Source organism: Phyllobates terribilis, unplaced genomic scaffold (genome assembly GCF_046119375.1).
Source record: "Phyllobates terribilis strain yellow unplaced genomic scaffold, ASM4611937v1 Scaffold_9__5_contigs__length_417890890, whole genome shotgun sequence".
Classification (NCBI taxonomy): Eukaryota; Metazoa; Chordata; class Amphibia; order Anura; family Dendrobatidae; genus Phyllobates; species Phyllobates terribilis.
The window spans coordinates 195,886,653-195,905,591 of NW_027362769.1; positions in this window are offsets into that span (position 1 = coordinate 195,886,653).

Consider the following 18,939-nt stretch of genomic DNA (forward strand, 5'->3'; position numbering starts at 1 on the left):
TCTGGTGATGTCCTCAGTTGGAGCCTTGTAGATGTTTGTTGTTTGTCTCATGAGGCCGAGTTTTGAAACCCCCAAATCAGTGACCTTAATATGTCCTGTTGATGTTATCATTAGGCTGTAAAAGAAAAGATGGTGTCAGCCCAAGTAATAACACAGGCTGTATAACAAAATATACCTTTCTTCCACTAGAAGGGTCACTTACTTCTCGGGCGTCATGTTTCTGTGCAGCACACCATAGCTGTGCAGGTATTCCACAGCAAGAACAGTTTCTGCAATGTACATCTGGGCCAAGAGGACTGGTAAAGGACCCCTGTCCTGTATAAGACCGCCACAGTCTCCTCCTACAGCAGAAAGAAAATATGACAGGAGAGGGTTTGTTACAATGTTACTAACACATGATGAGTGAGAATGAGAAATAAGCAGAGACATTGGGGCAGGATGTCATACACAGAGATATACTGTATACTGTAGAGTGCTGTATACTGCAGAGTGACCCCATACAAAGAGACAGAGCCGGGGGGCCTCTGATTTACTTCGCTGTGAAAGTTCTCATCTATGCAAACTGTTAAAGGCATATCCTCCTCTTATCCATAGTGGAAATTGCTGCCGTGCTCAGTGAGGACATAGACGGGAGACATTCGCAGAGATCAATGATGTTTCAGGCTTCTTGGTAATGGATACGTTATAGTAAATGCAGTCCGGACATGTATCCGTCCATGTCTGCACATTCTGATTATGGATAAGCTGCGAGGATTAAGCTGACAAGGGCTGGATATAGATGCAATGTATATGTCCTACCTGCTACAAACTCTATCACCATACATAGCAGATGGGAAGGAGCAGAACATGGGAACCACAAATGGACAATCAGCGAATGTTAAGATGTCCCTCTCTAGAAAGACCTGTCCAAGTTCTAATGGATCAGTCAGGTTCCGCTTCTCCACTTTCTTCATTGCGAATATCTTGTCGGTGCCTTTTTGGAGCACTAAGTCGATGGCCCTGGAGAGGAGGAAAATCAGTGATATATAATTAATCTTTACTAGCAGGCTATAGACCTCACCAAATGATCTCCTGGACTAATGGTTATCACTAGAGATCCACAACAATGTGCCTGGGATCTGGGACAATTGTGAGGTATGCACAAGGATCCATGGGAAATGTATATTCTGCCAACATAAAACTCACCCAAATTCTCCACTGCAGAGCAGTTTGATATCTCTATAGTCTTTCTTACACGGTTCTCTCACCGGGGTCAATGATCCGATAGAGGCCTAGAATAGAATAAGAATTGACATTTACACATACAAATTGCAAGAAAATAAAAGCTGCAGATAGAGGAATTTATTATGTCCCTGCTGATTATGTGGAGGACGAGATACAAGCCGAACCCTCCACAGACACTATATTATATTATGGGCGATAGCACTGTACTGGAGAGGACTATGAGCGGCCTCCCTCTGTGTATAGATGGCTACATGCGGCCTCCTGCTGTGTATAGATTGCTACATGCGGCCTCCTGCTGTGTATAGATGGCTACGTGCGGCCTCCTGCTGTATATAGATGGCTACGTGCGGCCTCCTGCTGTGTATAGATGGCTACGTGCGGCCTCCTGCTGTGTTTAGATGGCTACGTGCGGCCTCCTGCTGTGTATAGATGGCTACGTGCGGCCTCCCGCCGTGTATAGATGGCTACGTGTGCTCAATATTGAGTCATACAATTAATGTCAGGCTATGTGTCCACGATGCAGAAATGCTCCGGATTTTTTTTTAGCGTTTCTGCATCTCCCTGGCAGAAAAAACGCATGTGGATTGTACATGTGGATTGTACATGCGGATTGTACATGCGGATTGTACATGCGGATTCTACATGTGGATTGTACATGCGGATTGTACATGTGGATTGTACATGCGTTTTTCCTGCCAGGGACTTGCGGATGTGAAGCGTTCTTCACATGCATTTCCGCATGCAGGTTGACAAGCGCTTTCCACACGATTTTAGCATCACTTGGAAAGTGCTTGACAACTTGGTCACACTACACTGTGTTCCAAATTATTATGCAAATAATATTTTCTCAGATTTTCCCAAATTACCTATATGAATTGCAGTCATTGAAATTTTCCAGTCAAATAACTATTAGAGTACAATTGAAAGGTTTTTGTACAAACTGCCTATGACAACAGCATATTTTTAAAAAATAAAAAACTCAAACTGCACTCAAAATGCATGTTCCAAATTATTATGCACAGCAGAGTTTTCAACCTTTTCATTTTAATAAAGAACAAAAAAATGGTAGTTTCTGAAATTATAAGCATTAGCAGGTTATTAGAAACTGAAATCAAACAGCTTTCAACTCAAAACTTTATTCTAGGTGATGTTACATTTGCACATAGGACCCCTTGTTCGAAAGGAGCTTCTGAACTCTCTCGTCCATTGAATTTGTCAGGTTTTGGATGGTTTCTGCTTCAATTGTTTTGCATGAGGACAGAATACCCTCCCAGAGCTGTTGCTTAGATGTGAACTGCCTCCCGCCATCATAGACACTCCTTTTGATGATGCTCCAGATGTTCTCAATGGGGTTGAGGTCAGGGGAGCATGGGTGCCACACCATAAGTTTGTCCCCTTTTATGCCCATAGCAGCCAGAGATGCAGATGTGTTATGTGCAGCATGAGACGGGGCATTATCATGCATGAAATGATCTCGATGGTCCAGATGGATGGAGTGGAGGATGGCTGGTTGATGGACACCCCATGCAAACACGGCTGCGGCGCTAACAAGGAGGAGGTGGAGTAATGTTTTGGGCTGGAATCATGGGGAGAGAGATTGTCGGCCCTTTTAGGATCCCTGAAGGGGTAAAGATGAACTCCATAATGTATGTTGAGTTTCTCAAACAGCACTTCCTTCCATGGTTCAAGAAGAAGAACATGCATTCCGCAGCAAGATCATTTTCATGCATGATAATGCCCCGTCTCATGCTGCACATAACACATCTGCATCTCTGGCTGATATGGGCATAAAAGGGGACAAACTTATTGTGTGGCCCCCATGCTCCCCTGACCTGGGGTTGTATTCATCCTTCTTCCTCCAAACACAACGAGTGGGGTTGATACCAAAAAGTTCTATTTTGGTCTCATCTGACCACATGACCTTCTCCCATGCTTCCTCTGGATAATCCAAATGGTCATTGGCGAACTTTAAATGGGCCTGGACATGTGCTGGCGTGATTAGGGGGACCTTGTGTGCCCTGCAGAAATTTAATCCATGATTGCGTAGTGTGGTACTAACGATAATATTTGAGACTGTGATCCCAGCTCTCTTCAGGTCATTGACGAGGTCCTCCTGTGTAGTCCAGGGCTGATTCCTGACCTTTCTCAGAATCAGAAGTACCCCACAAGATGAGAACTTGCATGGGGCCCCAGACCAAGGAAGATTGACAATCATCTTGTGTTTCTTCCATATTCTAATAATTGTGCCAACAGTTGTTGTCTTCTCACCAAGCTGCTTGCCTATTGTCCTGTAGCCCATCCCAGCCTTGTGCAGGTCTACAATATTGTCCCTGGTGTCCTTAGACAGCTTTTTGGTCTTGGCCATGATGGAGAGGTTGGAGTGATTGATTGAGTGTGTGGACAGGTGTCTTTTATACCGGTAATGAGTTCAAACAGGTGCAATTAAAAGAGGTAATGAGTGCAGAGTAGGAGGACTTCTTAAAGAGAACATGTCTGTGAGAGGCAGAATTCTTGCTGATTGATAAGTGAGCAAATACTTATTTCATGCAATAAAATGCAATTTAATTATTTAAAAATCATACAATGTGATTTTCCGGTTTGTAGTTTTAGATTCTGTCTCTCACAGTCAGGGCTTTCACCAGGAATTTCAAGGCCCTATACTGGCAAAATTGTCGAGCCCCCTTGAGACTCCACCCAGGCTCCACCCCAGCTCCGCCTCCATGAGAACCTTCCACAGTCCCACCACCCACTCCTGGAAAAACTCCACTTCTGCACCACGTCCTCCTCACCAATCATACATTAACAGTTCTCATCGAGCACCATATCACATATATAGCCAGCATCTTTTGTTTTGGTCAAAAGATTTTTTAATGACAAGGTAGATTCTTCTGGCCGGGCCCTACTCTACTCTAACCTATTAAACATTTCTTAAAATATGTAATACTCTTTTTAGGTATATTTTTATTTATTTTTCTTGAAGGGAATGTGTCACATACATTTTTTAAAATGACCAATATTAACACATACAAGGGACAAATACTGTCACACCATGACCAGACCACATATTACCACCACATAGTGACTGAATAATACCACATACAAGGAACAAATATTGCCACACCATGACCAGACCACATATTACCACCACATAGTGACTGAATAATACCACATACAAAGGACAAATACTGTCACACCATGAACCGATCACATAATACTACCACATAGTGACCGAATAGTACCACATACAAGGAACAAATATTGCCACACCATGACCAGACCACATATTACCACCATATAGTGACCGAATAGTACCACATACAAGGGACAAATACTGCCACACTATCACCAGATCACATATTACCACCACATAGTGACTGACTAATACCACATACAAAGGACAAATACTGTCACACCAAGAACTGATCACATAATACTACAACATAGTGACCGAATAGTACCACATACAAGGAACAAATATTGCCACACCATGACCAGACCACATATTACCACCACATAGTGACCGAATAGTACCACATACAAGGGACAAATACTGCTACACTATCACCAGATCACATATTACCACCACGTAGTGACAGAATAATAGCACATACAAACACAATATTAAGTGCCATTGTACACAGGAGCTCTATATATAGTGTCAGTTTATAGGTAATACAGTGATCAGTGACATTATACACAGGAGTTTTGTATATAGTGTCAGTGTACAGGTAAATACAGTGATCATCGATGACATTATACACAGAAGCTCTGTATATAGTGTCATTGTACAGGTAATACAGTGAACACCAGTGACATTATACACAGGAGCTCTGTATACTGTGTACAGGTAATACAGGGATCACCAGTGACATTATACACAGAAGCTCTGTATATAGTGTATAGTGTACAGGTAATACAGTGATCACCAGTGACATTATACACAGGAGCTCGGTATATAGTGTACAGGTAATACAGTGATCACCAGTGACATCATACACAGGAGCTCTGTATATAGTGTATAGTGTACAGGTAATATCGTGAACACCAGTGACATTATACACAGAAGCTCTGTATATAGTGTATAGTGTACAGGTAATACCGTGAACACCAGTGACATTATACACAGGAGCTCTGTATATAGTGTACAGGTAATACCGTGAACACCAGTGACACTATACACAGGAGCTCTGTATATAGTGTATAGTGTACAGGTAATACAGTGAACACCAGTGACATTATACACAGGAGCTCTGTATATAGTGTATAGTGTACAGGTAATACAGTGAACACCAGTGACATTATACGCAGGAGCTCTGTATGTAGTGTACACTGTACAGGTAATACAGTGAACACCAGTGACATTATACACAGGAGCTCTGTATATAGTGTACAGGTAATACCGTGAACACCAGTGACATTATACACAGGAGCTCTGTATATAGTGGAAAGTGTACAGGTAATACAGTGATCACCAGTGACATTATACACAGGAGCTCTGTATATAGTGTATAGTGTACAGGTAATACAGTGAACACCAGCGACATTATACACAGGAGCTCTGTATATAGTGTACAGGTAATACAGTGAACACCAGTGACATTATACACAGGAGCTCTGTATATAGTGTACAGGTAATACAGTGATCACCAGTGACATTATACACAGGAGCTCTGTATATAGTGTATAGTGTACAGGTAATACAGTGAACACCAGTGACATTATACACAGGAGCTCAATATGTAGTGTATAGTGTACAGGTAATACCGTGATCACCAGTGATATTATTCACGGGAGCTATGTCATAGTTTATAGTGTAAATGTACAGGTAATACACTGACTCACCAGTGACGTCTCTAGTTGAAGATATTCATCTTTGCTTTTCTTCATCCAGCGCAGTCCGCCATCACTTCTTCCAGCCAGGACTCGTCTCTGAAGAAAATAACACACAGATATCTAGAGCACCGCTTCCAGAGCACATTGCCAACTTTTTCCCCTTCTGAATACAGACGTGAACCCACCATTAATATATAATTAGTTATTATGCAACCCACCATTCCAAATATAAATTGTAATCCACCACTGCGCCCCCACTAACTATAAATAGACACTTTTCCCACCTAATAAATATATAAATTAATTAGAATCTGTACTCTTTCCCCAATTCTATACCAGTCACATTCCTGTATCCTCAAAACCCCCAATCTGTACCTTCTGCTCCCCCGATTCATTATATTTACATGCAGGGCTGGCGTCAGCACCCGGCGCACCCGGGCAAATGCCGGGGCCCTGAGCAGGCGGGGGGGGGCCCACTGGCGGTCGCGCACCCCGCTGAGCTATGGGAGGAGGAGAGCGGTGCCAGCGCCCGCTCCCTCCCGCTTGTTCAGGGCCCCGGCAGCCGGATACTTACCTCTCCCCGTGCCTCTGCAGATCCGCTGTCTTCCTGCTCTGCGCTCCCTGTGACGTCCCAGGTCAGAGGGCGCAGTGACGTCTTTCCACCGCGCCGTCCCCCTGAGCCGTCACAGGGAGCGCAGAGCGGGAAGACGCCGACAACGCTGGAGTCCGGACCCAAGCAGCTGCAGCAGGAAGCAGGTGAGGAGGGAGGTGAGTATTTGATTTTTTTTTTTTTAATGTATGGAGGCATGGGGCATTATATGGGGGGGTGACATCCTGCATGGGGAATTATAGAGAGAGGGGGTGACAGCCTGCATGGGGCATTATAGAGAGAGGGAGTGACAGCCTGCATGGGGCATTATAGAGAGAGGAGGTGACAGCCTGCATGGGGCATTATGGAGAGAGGGGGTGACAGCCTGCATGGGGCATTATAAAGAGAGGGGGTGACATCCTGCATGGGGCATTATGGAGAGAGGGGGTGACAGCCTGCATGGGGCATTATAGAGATAGGGGGTGACAGCCTACATGGGGCATGATGGAGAGAGAGGGTGACATCCTGCATGGGGCATTATAAAGAGAGGGGGTGACAGCCTGCATGGGGCATTATGGAGAGAGGCGGTGACAGCCTGCATGGGGCATTATAAAGAGAGGGGGTGACAGCCTGCATGGGGCATTATGGAGAGAGGGGGTGACATCCTGCATGGGGCATTATAGAGAGAGGGGGTGACAGTCTGCATGGGGCATTATGGAGAGAGGGGGTGACAGCCTGCATGGGGCATTATGGAGAGAGGGGGTGACATCCTGCATGGGGCATTATGGAGAGAGGGGGTGACAGCCTGCATGGCGCATTATAGAGAGAGAGGGTGACATCCTGCATGGGGCATTATGGAGAGAGGGGGTGACAGCCTGCATGGGCATTATAGAGAGAAGGGGGTACATCTTGCATGGGGCATTATAGAGAGAGGGGGTAACAGCCAGCATGGGGCATTATAGAGAGAGGGGGTGACAGCCTGCATGGGGCATTACAAAGAGAGGGGGGGTGACATCCTGCATGGGGCATTATAGAGAGAGAGGGGGTGACATCCTGCATGGGGCATTATAGAGAGAGGGAGTGACAGCCTGCATGGGGCATTATAAGGGGGGAACAGCCTGCATGGGGCATTATAAGGGGGAGGGGAAAGCCTGCATAGTGCATTATGTGGGGGGAACAGCCTGCATGGAGCATTATAAGGGGGGGCAGCCTGTATGGGGCATTATGTGGGGGGTAACAGCCTGCATGGAGCATTATAAGGGGGGGGACAGCCTGTATGGGGCATTATGTAGGGAGTAACAGCCTGTATGGGGCATTATGTGGGGGGGGGGTAACAGCCTGCATGCAGCATTATATGGGGACCAGTATCCTGTATGGAGCGTTATATGGGGGCCAGTATCCTGTATGGAGCGTTATATGGGGGCCAGTATCCTGTATGGAGCTTTATAAGGGGGCCAGTATCCTGTATGGAGCGTTATATGGGGGCCAGTATTCCATATGGAGCGTTATATGGGGGCCAGTATTCCGTATGGAGCCTTATATGGGGGCCAGTATTCCGTATGGAGCCTTATATGGGGGCCAGTATTCCGTATTGAGCCTTATATGGGGGCCAGTATTCCGTATGGGGCCTTATATGGGGGCCAGTATTCCGTATGGGGCCTTATATGGGGGCCAGTATTCCGTATGGGGCCTTATATGGGGGCCAGTATTCCGTATGGGGCCTTATATGGGGGCCAGTATTCCGTATGGGGCCTTATATGGGGGCCAGTATTCCGTATGGGGCCTTATATTGGGGCCAGTATTCGGTATGGGGCCTTATATGGGGGCCAGTATACTGTGTGGAGCGATTCGCCGGTTTCTGTGCTATTATAGTATTTACAATAGATATCACTCATGTAATGTAAGAAGTGAAATCTTTGCATTGTACTATATATATATTTCTCTGCGGTATCTGTGCATCATGAATCGTGGTATGTGTTAAAGGGGCCACTGAGACTCTTTCGCCCGGGGCCCAGAAAAACCTGGAGCCAGCCCTGTTTACATGCCCCCCTCCACCCTAATTCACTATGTCATGTCCTCACTCTCTCCCACCCCCACCCTCTATTCATTATCAACTGCTCTCCCCCACATTAAATACATCATTTACACTCCCCACCCTCAATTTATGTTTATTTGCTGCCCCACTCCCAATTCATCATTTGGTGTCCCCCACCCTCAATTCATCATCATTTACTGCAACCATCCACCTGTCTCAATACATCATCATTTTCTCCCACCACTCTCAAAATTCATCATTATTTGCTCTCCCCCAACACCCCAAGTCATCATTTGCACTCACCACCCCCCACCTTCAATTCAAATGATGTCTCCCGTCCCTCCCTCACTTCATCATTTGCTGTCCCCCCTTGTCCTCTCTCTTCATCATTTGCTGTCCCCCCTCCCCCTCTCACTTTATCATTTGCTGTCCCCCCTTGCCCTCTCACTTCATCATTTGCTGTCCCCCCTCCCCCTATCACTTTATCATTTGCAGTCCTCCTCCCCCTCTCATTTCATCATTTGCAGTCCTCCTCCCCCTCTCACTTCATCATTTGTAGTCCTCCTCCCCCTCTCACTTCATGATTTGCTGTCCCCCCTCCCCCACTCACTTCATCATTTGTAGTCCTCCTCCCCCTCTCATTTCATCATTTGCTGTCCCCCCTCCCCCTCTCACTTTATCATTTGTTGTCCTCCTCCCCCTCTCACTTCATCATTTGCTGTCCTCCCTCCCCCTCTCACTTTATCATTTGCTGTCCCCCCTCCCCCTCTCACTTTATCATTTGCTGTCCCCCCTCCACCTCTCACTTTATCATTTGAAGTCCCCCCTCTCCCTCTCACTTCATCATTTGCTGTCCCCCCTCCCCCTCTCACTTCATCATTTGCAGTCCCCCCTCCCCCACTCACTTTATCATTTGCAGTCCTCCTCCCCCTCTCATTTCATCATTTGCAGTCCTCCTCCCCCTCTCACTTTATCATTTGCAGCCCCCCTTGCCCTCTCACTTCATCATTTGTAGTCCCCCTTGCCCTCTCACTTCATCATTTGCAGTCCCCCCTCCCCCTCTCACTTCATCATTTGCTGTCCCCCCTCCCCCACTCACTTCATCATTTGCTGTCCCCCCTCCCCCTCTCACTTCATCATTTGTAGTCCTCCTCTCCCTCTCACTTCATCACTTGAAGTCCCCCCTCCCCCTCTCACTTCATCATTTGAAGTCCCCCTTCTGTCTCTGACGCGCCCCCTGGGCCGTGGGGTACTCGGCAGCCGGGCCTCTGGTTGCTGGGGGATATCACGGTAGCTGGCCCGGTCCGTGACCCAGGGCGGTCAGTGAAAATGGGGGATAGATATGGGGGATTTGGACAGTTCGTGACGCCACCTGTGGAATGAGGCTAAGGGGTACCGCCACTGCGGAGCAGTCCTCTGGAGCTGGTGTTACTTCACAGGTAGAGCTAGCTCCAGGGCAGCGTGGGGTGTAATGGATGGTGGTGCAGGAGAGAGACGGCAGGACGGTCCCAGAGGAAAGACGGACACTCACACGGGGGTAAGCTTCAGTACCTTTACTGGTGATGCTGCAGGCACAGTCCAGGGTACTCCAGGTGAAGGGTTTGGACTCTCCCCAGTGAGCGAGTATAGGGCCTCCTGATCCGTTGCTTTCTTCTCTAAGCTTCTGACCTGCCTGGAGCTAGGCCTAGCTTGGTTACTGTCTCTCTTAGCACCTGCTGACCTGGTGGTAAGGCCTTCTCTTTGGAGATCACTCTCCCTGGACACTGGGACCTCCGTGACTCCTAGCCCTGGTACTGTAGCCAGCGTTTGGTGAACCTGGGACCTGTAGTCCTCCAGGGGTTCTGGTGGTTCCTACTGAGTATAAATGTCCCTGTAGGCGCGGACCCGGTGTCCGGTATATATATCGGGGTGAGCCTGGTATGCTCCTCTGCCCCCTTGCTACTTCTTCCTTCTCCTCTCGCCTTTGGCCCACTCAAGGCCCTCACTAGGCCTTCACACGTGCTGGAGGCCTTGGCTTGCCTAAGTACAGCAGCCAGCTCGCTGCCTCTTCACTGCTCTCTGAGCGTCAGCACGCTCTCTGCTCAACTCTGAGCTGTGTTCCTCTCTGTCTCTGAACACTGACTGAAACTAAACTCTACTGCCTAGCTCCACCCTCTATATCCCTAACGGGCTCCCTATGTTGGCCTGAGGTAGTAGGGTGGAGGTGTGTGAATGTGTGAGGGCCTCTTGTGGAGAAGTCCATCCATGCACCCTTCTGGGTTCTGTGGCACCAAAGCACAGCAGGGCGCCACATTCCCCCTTAGTAAAACTCAGTACTCCTGGACTGAAGCATTTTTTTCAAAACAGGTTAACAATTAACATTTCTTCCCTTTATGGGAGGCACTTTACTTAAACGTTACAGGTAACATTATAATACAATAATTACAATTATAAATAACAATAAAGTTACAGCAAGTTTCGTAACTTGGTGTCCATTTCACCGATGGAAGAACATGAGGGACCCGCCTGAAAACCCTCAACGTAGGCCCTGGGCGTGGCTACAGGGCATAGGTGATCCAGGTGCTGGACCACGTCTTCGGCCGCGCTAAACGGGTTTTTGTTCTGTGGTCACTTAAAAGGTACTCCAGGGAATGCAGCTATATACATGACAATTTTTGGGCTGCTCACAGTCCTCAGCCACCGAGTCCTTGTACCCTTAGGCTGAGTTCACACGATGCGTTTTTAATGCGTTTCCGCTGCGTTTTTGCAGTTGCGTAAACGCCGCGGAAACGCATTAAAAACGCATGGTAGAAGGGCAGCAATGTTCCCCAATTGAAATCCGCATGTGCTGTGCCCATGATGCGGATTTTTCCGCAGCATAAACGCTGCGCTCAAAAATCCACAGCATGTCAATTAATTTTGCGGAAACGCTGCTTTTTTGCCGCCATTGACTTGCATTAGACCGCATGGAATCTGCATCACTGTATATGTTGATGCGCATTCCGTGCGGTCTAATGTGCGGATGGTACCCGGGTGTGGAGGAGAGGACTCTCATCCAGACCCTGGTACCATTAAAAAAAAAAGAATAAAATAAAAAATATATATATATACTCACCTTCTGACGGCAGGCGCAGCGCTCCTGCTTGGTTCCCGTCACTTCGGGGTTGAATGAAGAAGGACCTTCGCTGACGTCAGAGTCATGTGACGGGTCTCGTGATGCTGACGTCGGCAGGTCCTAAAGTCTTCACTGCCGGCAGTCGGGACCGAGCGAAGCAGGACACCGGGGGCCATCAGAGGGTAAAGTATATATTTATTTTTTATTTTTTGACATTCACACACTATATAAATCCATGCCGGTTGCATGGATTTATATAGTGTGAAGTTGACAAGCACTTTCCAAGTGATGCTAAAATCGCTTGGGAAGCGCTTGTCAACCCGCATGCGGAAATGAAAGTGAAGAACGCTTCATTTCCGTATGTCCCTGGCAGGAAAAACGCATGTACAATCCGCATGCGTTTTTTCCTGCCAGGGAGATGCAGAAATGCTCAGGAAAAAATCCTGAGCATTTCTGCATCATGTGCACATACCCTTACGGGTAATTAAATGCAACAAGAAAAGTGTCTATGTCACCTAAATTGTCCATTGTAAGGCAAAAATACGTCAATACATACATGAAAATTACTCAAGAACAGTCATACCCCAAGGGGCAACTATTTATACTTTCAGAGTTTCTCTTCCTACTCTCTGTATCTGACAGGGGTCTGAACCTGAGTGCTACGTGTTGACCTAGGTAGTACTGGGATGCGTGTGGTACTGGTGTTTGTACTAGCTCTCATTCTGTCAGTTCTAGGTGTGGAGGGACTGCAGGGTTGCCTTAACCTCTCTACAGGACTGGCAAGTGTACCATTGGCTGGGCCTTCTTGCTCTGCTCCAACCGGGGATCCTTCTTCCGGGGATTCTTCCTGAGCAGGCTCTTCTGGGGCACCTACAGGTTCTACTTGCTGTGGAGGGTCTTCTGGCTGTTGGTAGAAGTGTAGCACAGGTATTATTACCGCTCCTCCTAGTTGGGGCCAATCTGCCGGGAAATCTCCTAATTCAGTATGTATTACTGTTTCTTTAGGCTCCTCCGGTACGATGGGAGGCACTTCTTCCTGGGGCTTTAGCGGTCCTGGACACAACTTCAGATGGTCTCTAGATACCGTTGCAGTCGTTCTTCCTCCGTCCTTGGTAATTAAACAGGTCTTCCTGTTATCAAATCTTGAATTTAACACAGTGTAGGGTTCCCTCTCCCACTGGTCATCAAGTTTGTGGTTTCTTCTTTTTCTCTTTAGCACAACTTCTCCAGGTGAAAAGGGTTCTGCTGGTGCACTCTTGTTGTACTGTGCTTCCTGCTTGTCTCTTACCCTATTCAGACTGTTTTCGACACATGCTTGTACTCTCCTGTACTGTTCCTGTCGCGTTGTGTCCCAGTCTTCAGTTGACATATCTGCTTCGGGTTCTACTACACCAAGCTCCAGGTCCATGGGCAACTTTCCAGGTATTGCTCGCATGAGATATGCTGGAGTACAATTGCTGGAACTCACAGGTATGTGATTGTACAGATCTACCAGGTCAGGTAGCTTGTCTGGCCACTGGTTTCTTTCTTCTAGCGGTAAGGTCTTCAACAGGTCGATGACGATGTTATTCATCTTTTCACATAACCCATTGGTTTGGGGGTGGTACGGTGTAGTCCGGATCTTCTTACACCCGTACAGATGGCAAAACTCCTTGAACAATTCGGCTTCGAAGGCAGTGCATTGATCTGTCAGCACCTGCTCCGGGCATCCATGGGGCCTGCAGAAGTACGCCTGAAACGTCTTCGCCACAGTTTCTGCCGTCAGATCCTTGACGGGGGCGACCACCAGGAACCGGGACTAGTGGTCAGGGCATAGGAATATCCTGAACTGCTGGGTGACAGCTTGACATGATCCAGGGCCACAATCTCCAAGGGTCGAGTTGTCTTGATGGGTTGCAGGGGTGCCTGGCTGCTGTAGTCTTTTCTTCTGAGGCTACAGGGTCCACAATCCCGGCACCATCTCTCAATGGAACTGCGCATTCCAACCCAATAAAACCGACCTTTCAGCACGGTTTCTAGCTTCTTCCAGCCAAAGTGCCCTGCCTGATCGTGGTAGACCTCCAACACCATCTGGATGTCCGTCCTGAGCACTACAATCTGTCATACCATCTCATGAGTCCTGGGGTTAATGTACCTTCGGCACAGCTTCTCTCTATAGATGAACAGCCGGCTTCTCTCATTCCACAGCTGCTTGGCTTGTGGAGACGCGTCCTTCTCCAGGGAGGAACCTCCCTGGGTTATCAGTTCTTTAATATGGCTGACAACCGGGTCGCTGTCCTGGGTCTCCTTCCAGCTGTGGTGAGGCAAAGGGTTTAACGTCTTACCGCGAGGCCTCCTGGAGGCTCGTTGCTCGTGGACCATTCCATTACGGTGGAAAGCAGGTAGCTCAATCTCCTCCAGGTCATCCACTTCTTCTTCAGTGTAAGACTGGTGAGGCATCCTGGACAGGGCATCAGCGTTGGCATTCTTGCGGCCTGCCCTGTACTTAATGGTGAACTGGCAGTTTGACAGCCGAGCCCTCCATAGTTGTTCCATGGCTCCTAACTTGGCTGTTTCCAGATGAGTCAAGGGGTTATTATCAGTGTAGGCAGTGAACTTACTGGAGGCCAGGTAGTGCTTGAACCGCTCGGTGATGGCCCAGACCAGGGCCAGGAACTCCAACTTGAAGCTGCTATAGTTCTCTGGGTTCCTCTCGGTCGAGCGGAGCTTCCTGCTTGCATAGGCTATCACCTTCTCTCGGCCATTCTGCTTCTGACTTAACACAGCTCCTAATCCCTCGTTGCTGGTGTGATGAAAGCCGGCCGGTGGGTGCAGCTCTCTGGCGCCCCCTTACCTCTCAGGTCAGTCAAGGTACTGCACCTAGAGAAAGTAGTGCCAGGTAGCTGCAACCAGCGCAGGGAACACGGTAGAGTGTTATCCCTTCAACGTCACTAAACCGTAACGTCACTACACAGCACAACTCGCTAGCGCCCTCTTAGCCTCAGGTCAGTCAAGGAACTGCACCTAGGATAAGCGGTCGCCAGAGAGACTGTCCTGTAACCTACTGGGTATCGGGGCCCTCTGTAGTGAGGGCGGTATATATATCTTCCTTGGCCGCGCCAGGAATATATATATCTGAACCTCCGACCGTCACTACCAGCCTTCCCCAATCCCCAGTTGGTATGCTGCCACCAGTCCCTATTTTAGATATACGCCCAGTCCGTGAATGGGCCTATATCGGGTCAGGAACCAACCCTGGGTAGCGTTTTTGGCTTGAGCCGAGCTCACACGGACTTGCGTTCGTTATGCAGAATAAAAGGCAGGCCCACAATTACTTGAGGTAATTGATTATAATAATACACTAGATACACGATATACAACTAAATATACACAGGAATAAGGTCAGGCTAAACTATACAACAATGGAATACAACACACAGAATCACCACAGCATATCAGTTACCGGTTTCTTGATTTTCTTGTGACGCAGGGAGAGGATTCTGCGGTCGCAGGCACGGCTCTTTGTTACAGGCTGAGGCCTACCACCGCATGGTCAAACTGCTCCTCCCCTTGGTGGCCTCAGCTGGTGCTCAGATGTTCAGCACACCACTCTTGGGTCAAGACTGACTTATCTCTTGTCTGTCCTGCTATCTTACCTGCCCCGTCCCGCCTACTGCTGGTGAGGTCAGCTGGCTCAGTCTCCACCCTCAGGTCTAACTTCGATCAGAAGCCCAAATTCTAAGGAACCCAATAACTTCTTCTGGGATGGTCTCAGGATACCCCCAGGGGTTCCCATGGATTCGGGCCGCCGTAACCGACCTTTTGATATCAATTATGATACCATACGGTCCTCAGGAATGGCTCAGCGCTATATCTTGGCTTCCAGAGCACGTACCAACGTCTACCGCGGAGGCTTGTGTGTGCAATGGCTCCGGGACGCCGTGATATTTTTTTATTGGCCCATCCCACACAACATGCGTGTACTATTCATGTTTCTATATCTTATGCCTCCATGCTTGTGACAGACAAAGAAACTAGTTCTATGGGACAAATGGTCAGTTACAGATGGATGAAGCACCCCCCCCCTGCTGGCTGTGTTTCCTCTCGAAGTCTTTGAAGCTCCTAGCATTCAAGTGTTAAGTAGGCCCTGGGGCTTCTTATCTCAGAGGAGCCTGGATGGGGGAAACTATCTAGTTGACGTTTTAACAGAAGGTCCCAAGGGTGGGGGCTGCTGAAGTGTGGCCATCCCTGGATATGATTTATCATTACCAAGATGGCGGCTACGGGTTCATCACAGCTGGCATCAGTGTACAGCAGGAACGGTTGGCTGTAGTCAGGGTAGGCTAGGATCTCTTCGCCGGTCAGGATCTCCTTCATCACCTCAAAGGATTCAGCTTGCTCCTTACCCCACTGGAACGGGGGGTTTCTGCCTCTCCCGGACTGTCCTACCAGGAGATCTTGCAAAGGCGCCGCTTTCTTGGTATAGTCCTTCACAAACCTCCAGTAATACCCGACTAGTCCCAGGAACTGGCGGTGACTTTCTCCGGGTCCGGTGCTACTCTTTCTGGACTGACAATGTGCCCCAGGTACTGTACCTTTCTCTTGAGCAGGTGGCACTTGGAGGGCTTCAGCTTCATCCCATACCGGGACAGCGACTCAAATACCTCTGCCAGGTGCTTCAAATGGTCCTCGTACGTTTTGGAGTACACTATCACGTCATCTAGGTATAGCAGTACAGTCTTGAAGTTGCGGTGTCCCAGGCAGCACTCCATCAACCTCTGGAAAGTTCCGGGGGTGTTGCAGAGTCCAAACAGCATACTGTTGAACTCGCAGAGTCCCATCGGGGTAGTAAAGGCCGTCTTCTCCCGATCCTCCTCAGCAACAGCTACTTGCCAGTATCCACTAGTGAGGTCAAGGGTGGAGAAGTAATTTGCAGACTTTAATGCAGCCAGGGATTCCTCTATACGAGGCAAAGGGTATGCATCTTTATGTGTTATGCGATTTACCTGTCTGTAATCTACACACATTCCCATGCTTCCATCCTTTTTCCTGACTAGCACCAGGGGAGCTGCACAGGGGCTACAGCTATCTCTTATTACCCCTGCCGTCCTCATGTTGTGCAACATCTCCTTCGCCTTCTGGTAGTGTGCTGGTGGTATGGGCCTGTAACGTTCTTTGATGGGTGGATGGTCACCTGTGGGTATATGGTGTTGTACCCCTTTAATCCTCCCAAAGTCAAGTGGGTGTTTACTGAATACATGCTCGTATTCCCGAACCACCCGGTGTACACCCTGTTTCTGATGGGCAGGAGTGGTGACTGTCCCAACATGGAGCTGTTGACACCAATCCGCCACCTGGGTTCCTGGGTCATTATCCTCCACTTCGTATGGTGAGGTGAAGGACTCTGCCGTGTGCATGGAGTTGTTATCTACTGTGTACAGTTTGGCAACAGTGGCGTAGCGTGGTAATCTAACCTCGTCCTCCCCATAGTTTAGGAGGCGTACGGGTATAGGCGGATTATAGTGAGGGCAATCTGGGCTACTGCCCGGGGCCCCGGACCTCCAGGGGGCCCGGGGCTCCGGGGTGTCTATGGCCACATTGCCCTCATTATATGTGCGGCGCCGCGGCACATACCAGCAGACAGGAATGTAATGTATGTCCACAGTGATTGCACCAGCAGAATAGTGAGTGCAGCTCTGGAGTATAATACAGGATGTAACTCAGGATCAGTAATGTAATGTATGTACACAGTGACTGCACCAGCAGAATAGTGAGCGCAGCTCTGGAGTATAATACAGGAGGTAACTCAGGATCAGTAATGTAATGTATGTACACAGTGACTGCACCAGCAGAATAGTGAGTGCAGCTCTAGAGTATAATACAGGATGTAACTCAGGATCAGTAATGTAATGTATGTACACAGTGACTGCACCAGCCGAATAGTGAGCGCAGCTCTGGACTATAATACAGGAGGTAACTCAGGATCAGTAATGTAATGTATGAACACAGTGACTGCACCAGCAGAATAGTGAGTGCAGCTCTGGGGTGTAATACAGGAGGTAACTCAGGATCAGTAATGTAATGTATGTACACAGTGACTGCACCAGCAGAATAGTGAGTGCAGCTCCGGAGTATAGTACAGGATGTAACTCAGGATCAGTAATCTAATGTATGTACACAGTGACTGCACCAGCAGAATAGTGAGTGCAGCTCTGGAGTATAATACAGGAGGTAACTCAGGATCAGTAAAGTAATGTATGTACACAGTGATTGCACCAGCAGAATAGTGAGCGCATCTCTGGAATATAATACAGGATGTAACTCAGGATCAGTAATGTAATGTATGTACACAGTGACTGTGTAGCACCCTGAGAATTCGGCTGCTACAGGGGTATTGCACCTCAACCCAGAGGTGTGGTATTCCACTCCCGGGTAAGGATGGAGTATGGAACTGAGCTTAGTAGGCTGCATGCACTACATACATCCCATTTCCGGGGGACAGAACAACGGTACTCCCACCAGTATATGTGCAGGTGCGACAGCGTCTGTCCCTGGCTGGAGTGGGAGGGGGGTGGAACATCCCAGTAGTGTAGGGGCAGATAGGGGGAGTAGTCTGGGTAAATGTAGGAGCTCATTGGGTGCTGGTCACCTGAGCTCACACATAGAGGGAGTATATAAGGTGGGCACCATCTTAGGACAGGGTCAGTCAGTCAGTCAGTCAGTCAGTGAGTCAGCAGTAACTCCAGGAGAGGAGAAGGAAGAGGGACCCAGAGGCGCAGGACGAGAGGGGACCCCAAGAGCCCGTATGAGAACTGATAAGGGTGAAGGGTCGGCAAAAGGGTACCGGATCCCAAGCTGGCGGAGGCCAAAGCAAACCTTAGCCAGGAACCGGAGGTCGTGGGCAAGATTTGCCACGACCCTCACCAAATCCACCAGAATGGCACACCGAGCATAGGGTCAGGGAAGCCAGAGAAGGTTCAACCACCAAGAGACCCGAGGGAGCCGGACACAGGTGGATCCCTGGTGGGAACGGCCAGAGAGAGAGAAGAAGGGAGCTCAGGACCATACTCAGGAATTGCCCGGGAGTTGACCGAGTCCCGCACCTGGTGGACGCAGCACGGCTTGGGTGGTCACTGCTGTACAGAGTGACCCGAGCAACACCAGTGAGTAAAAACCCTGAAACTG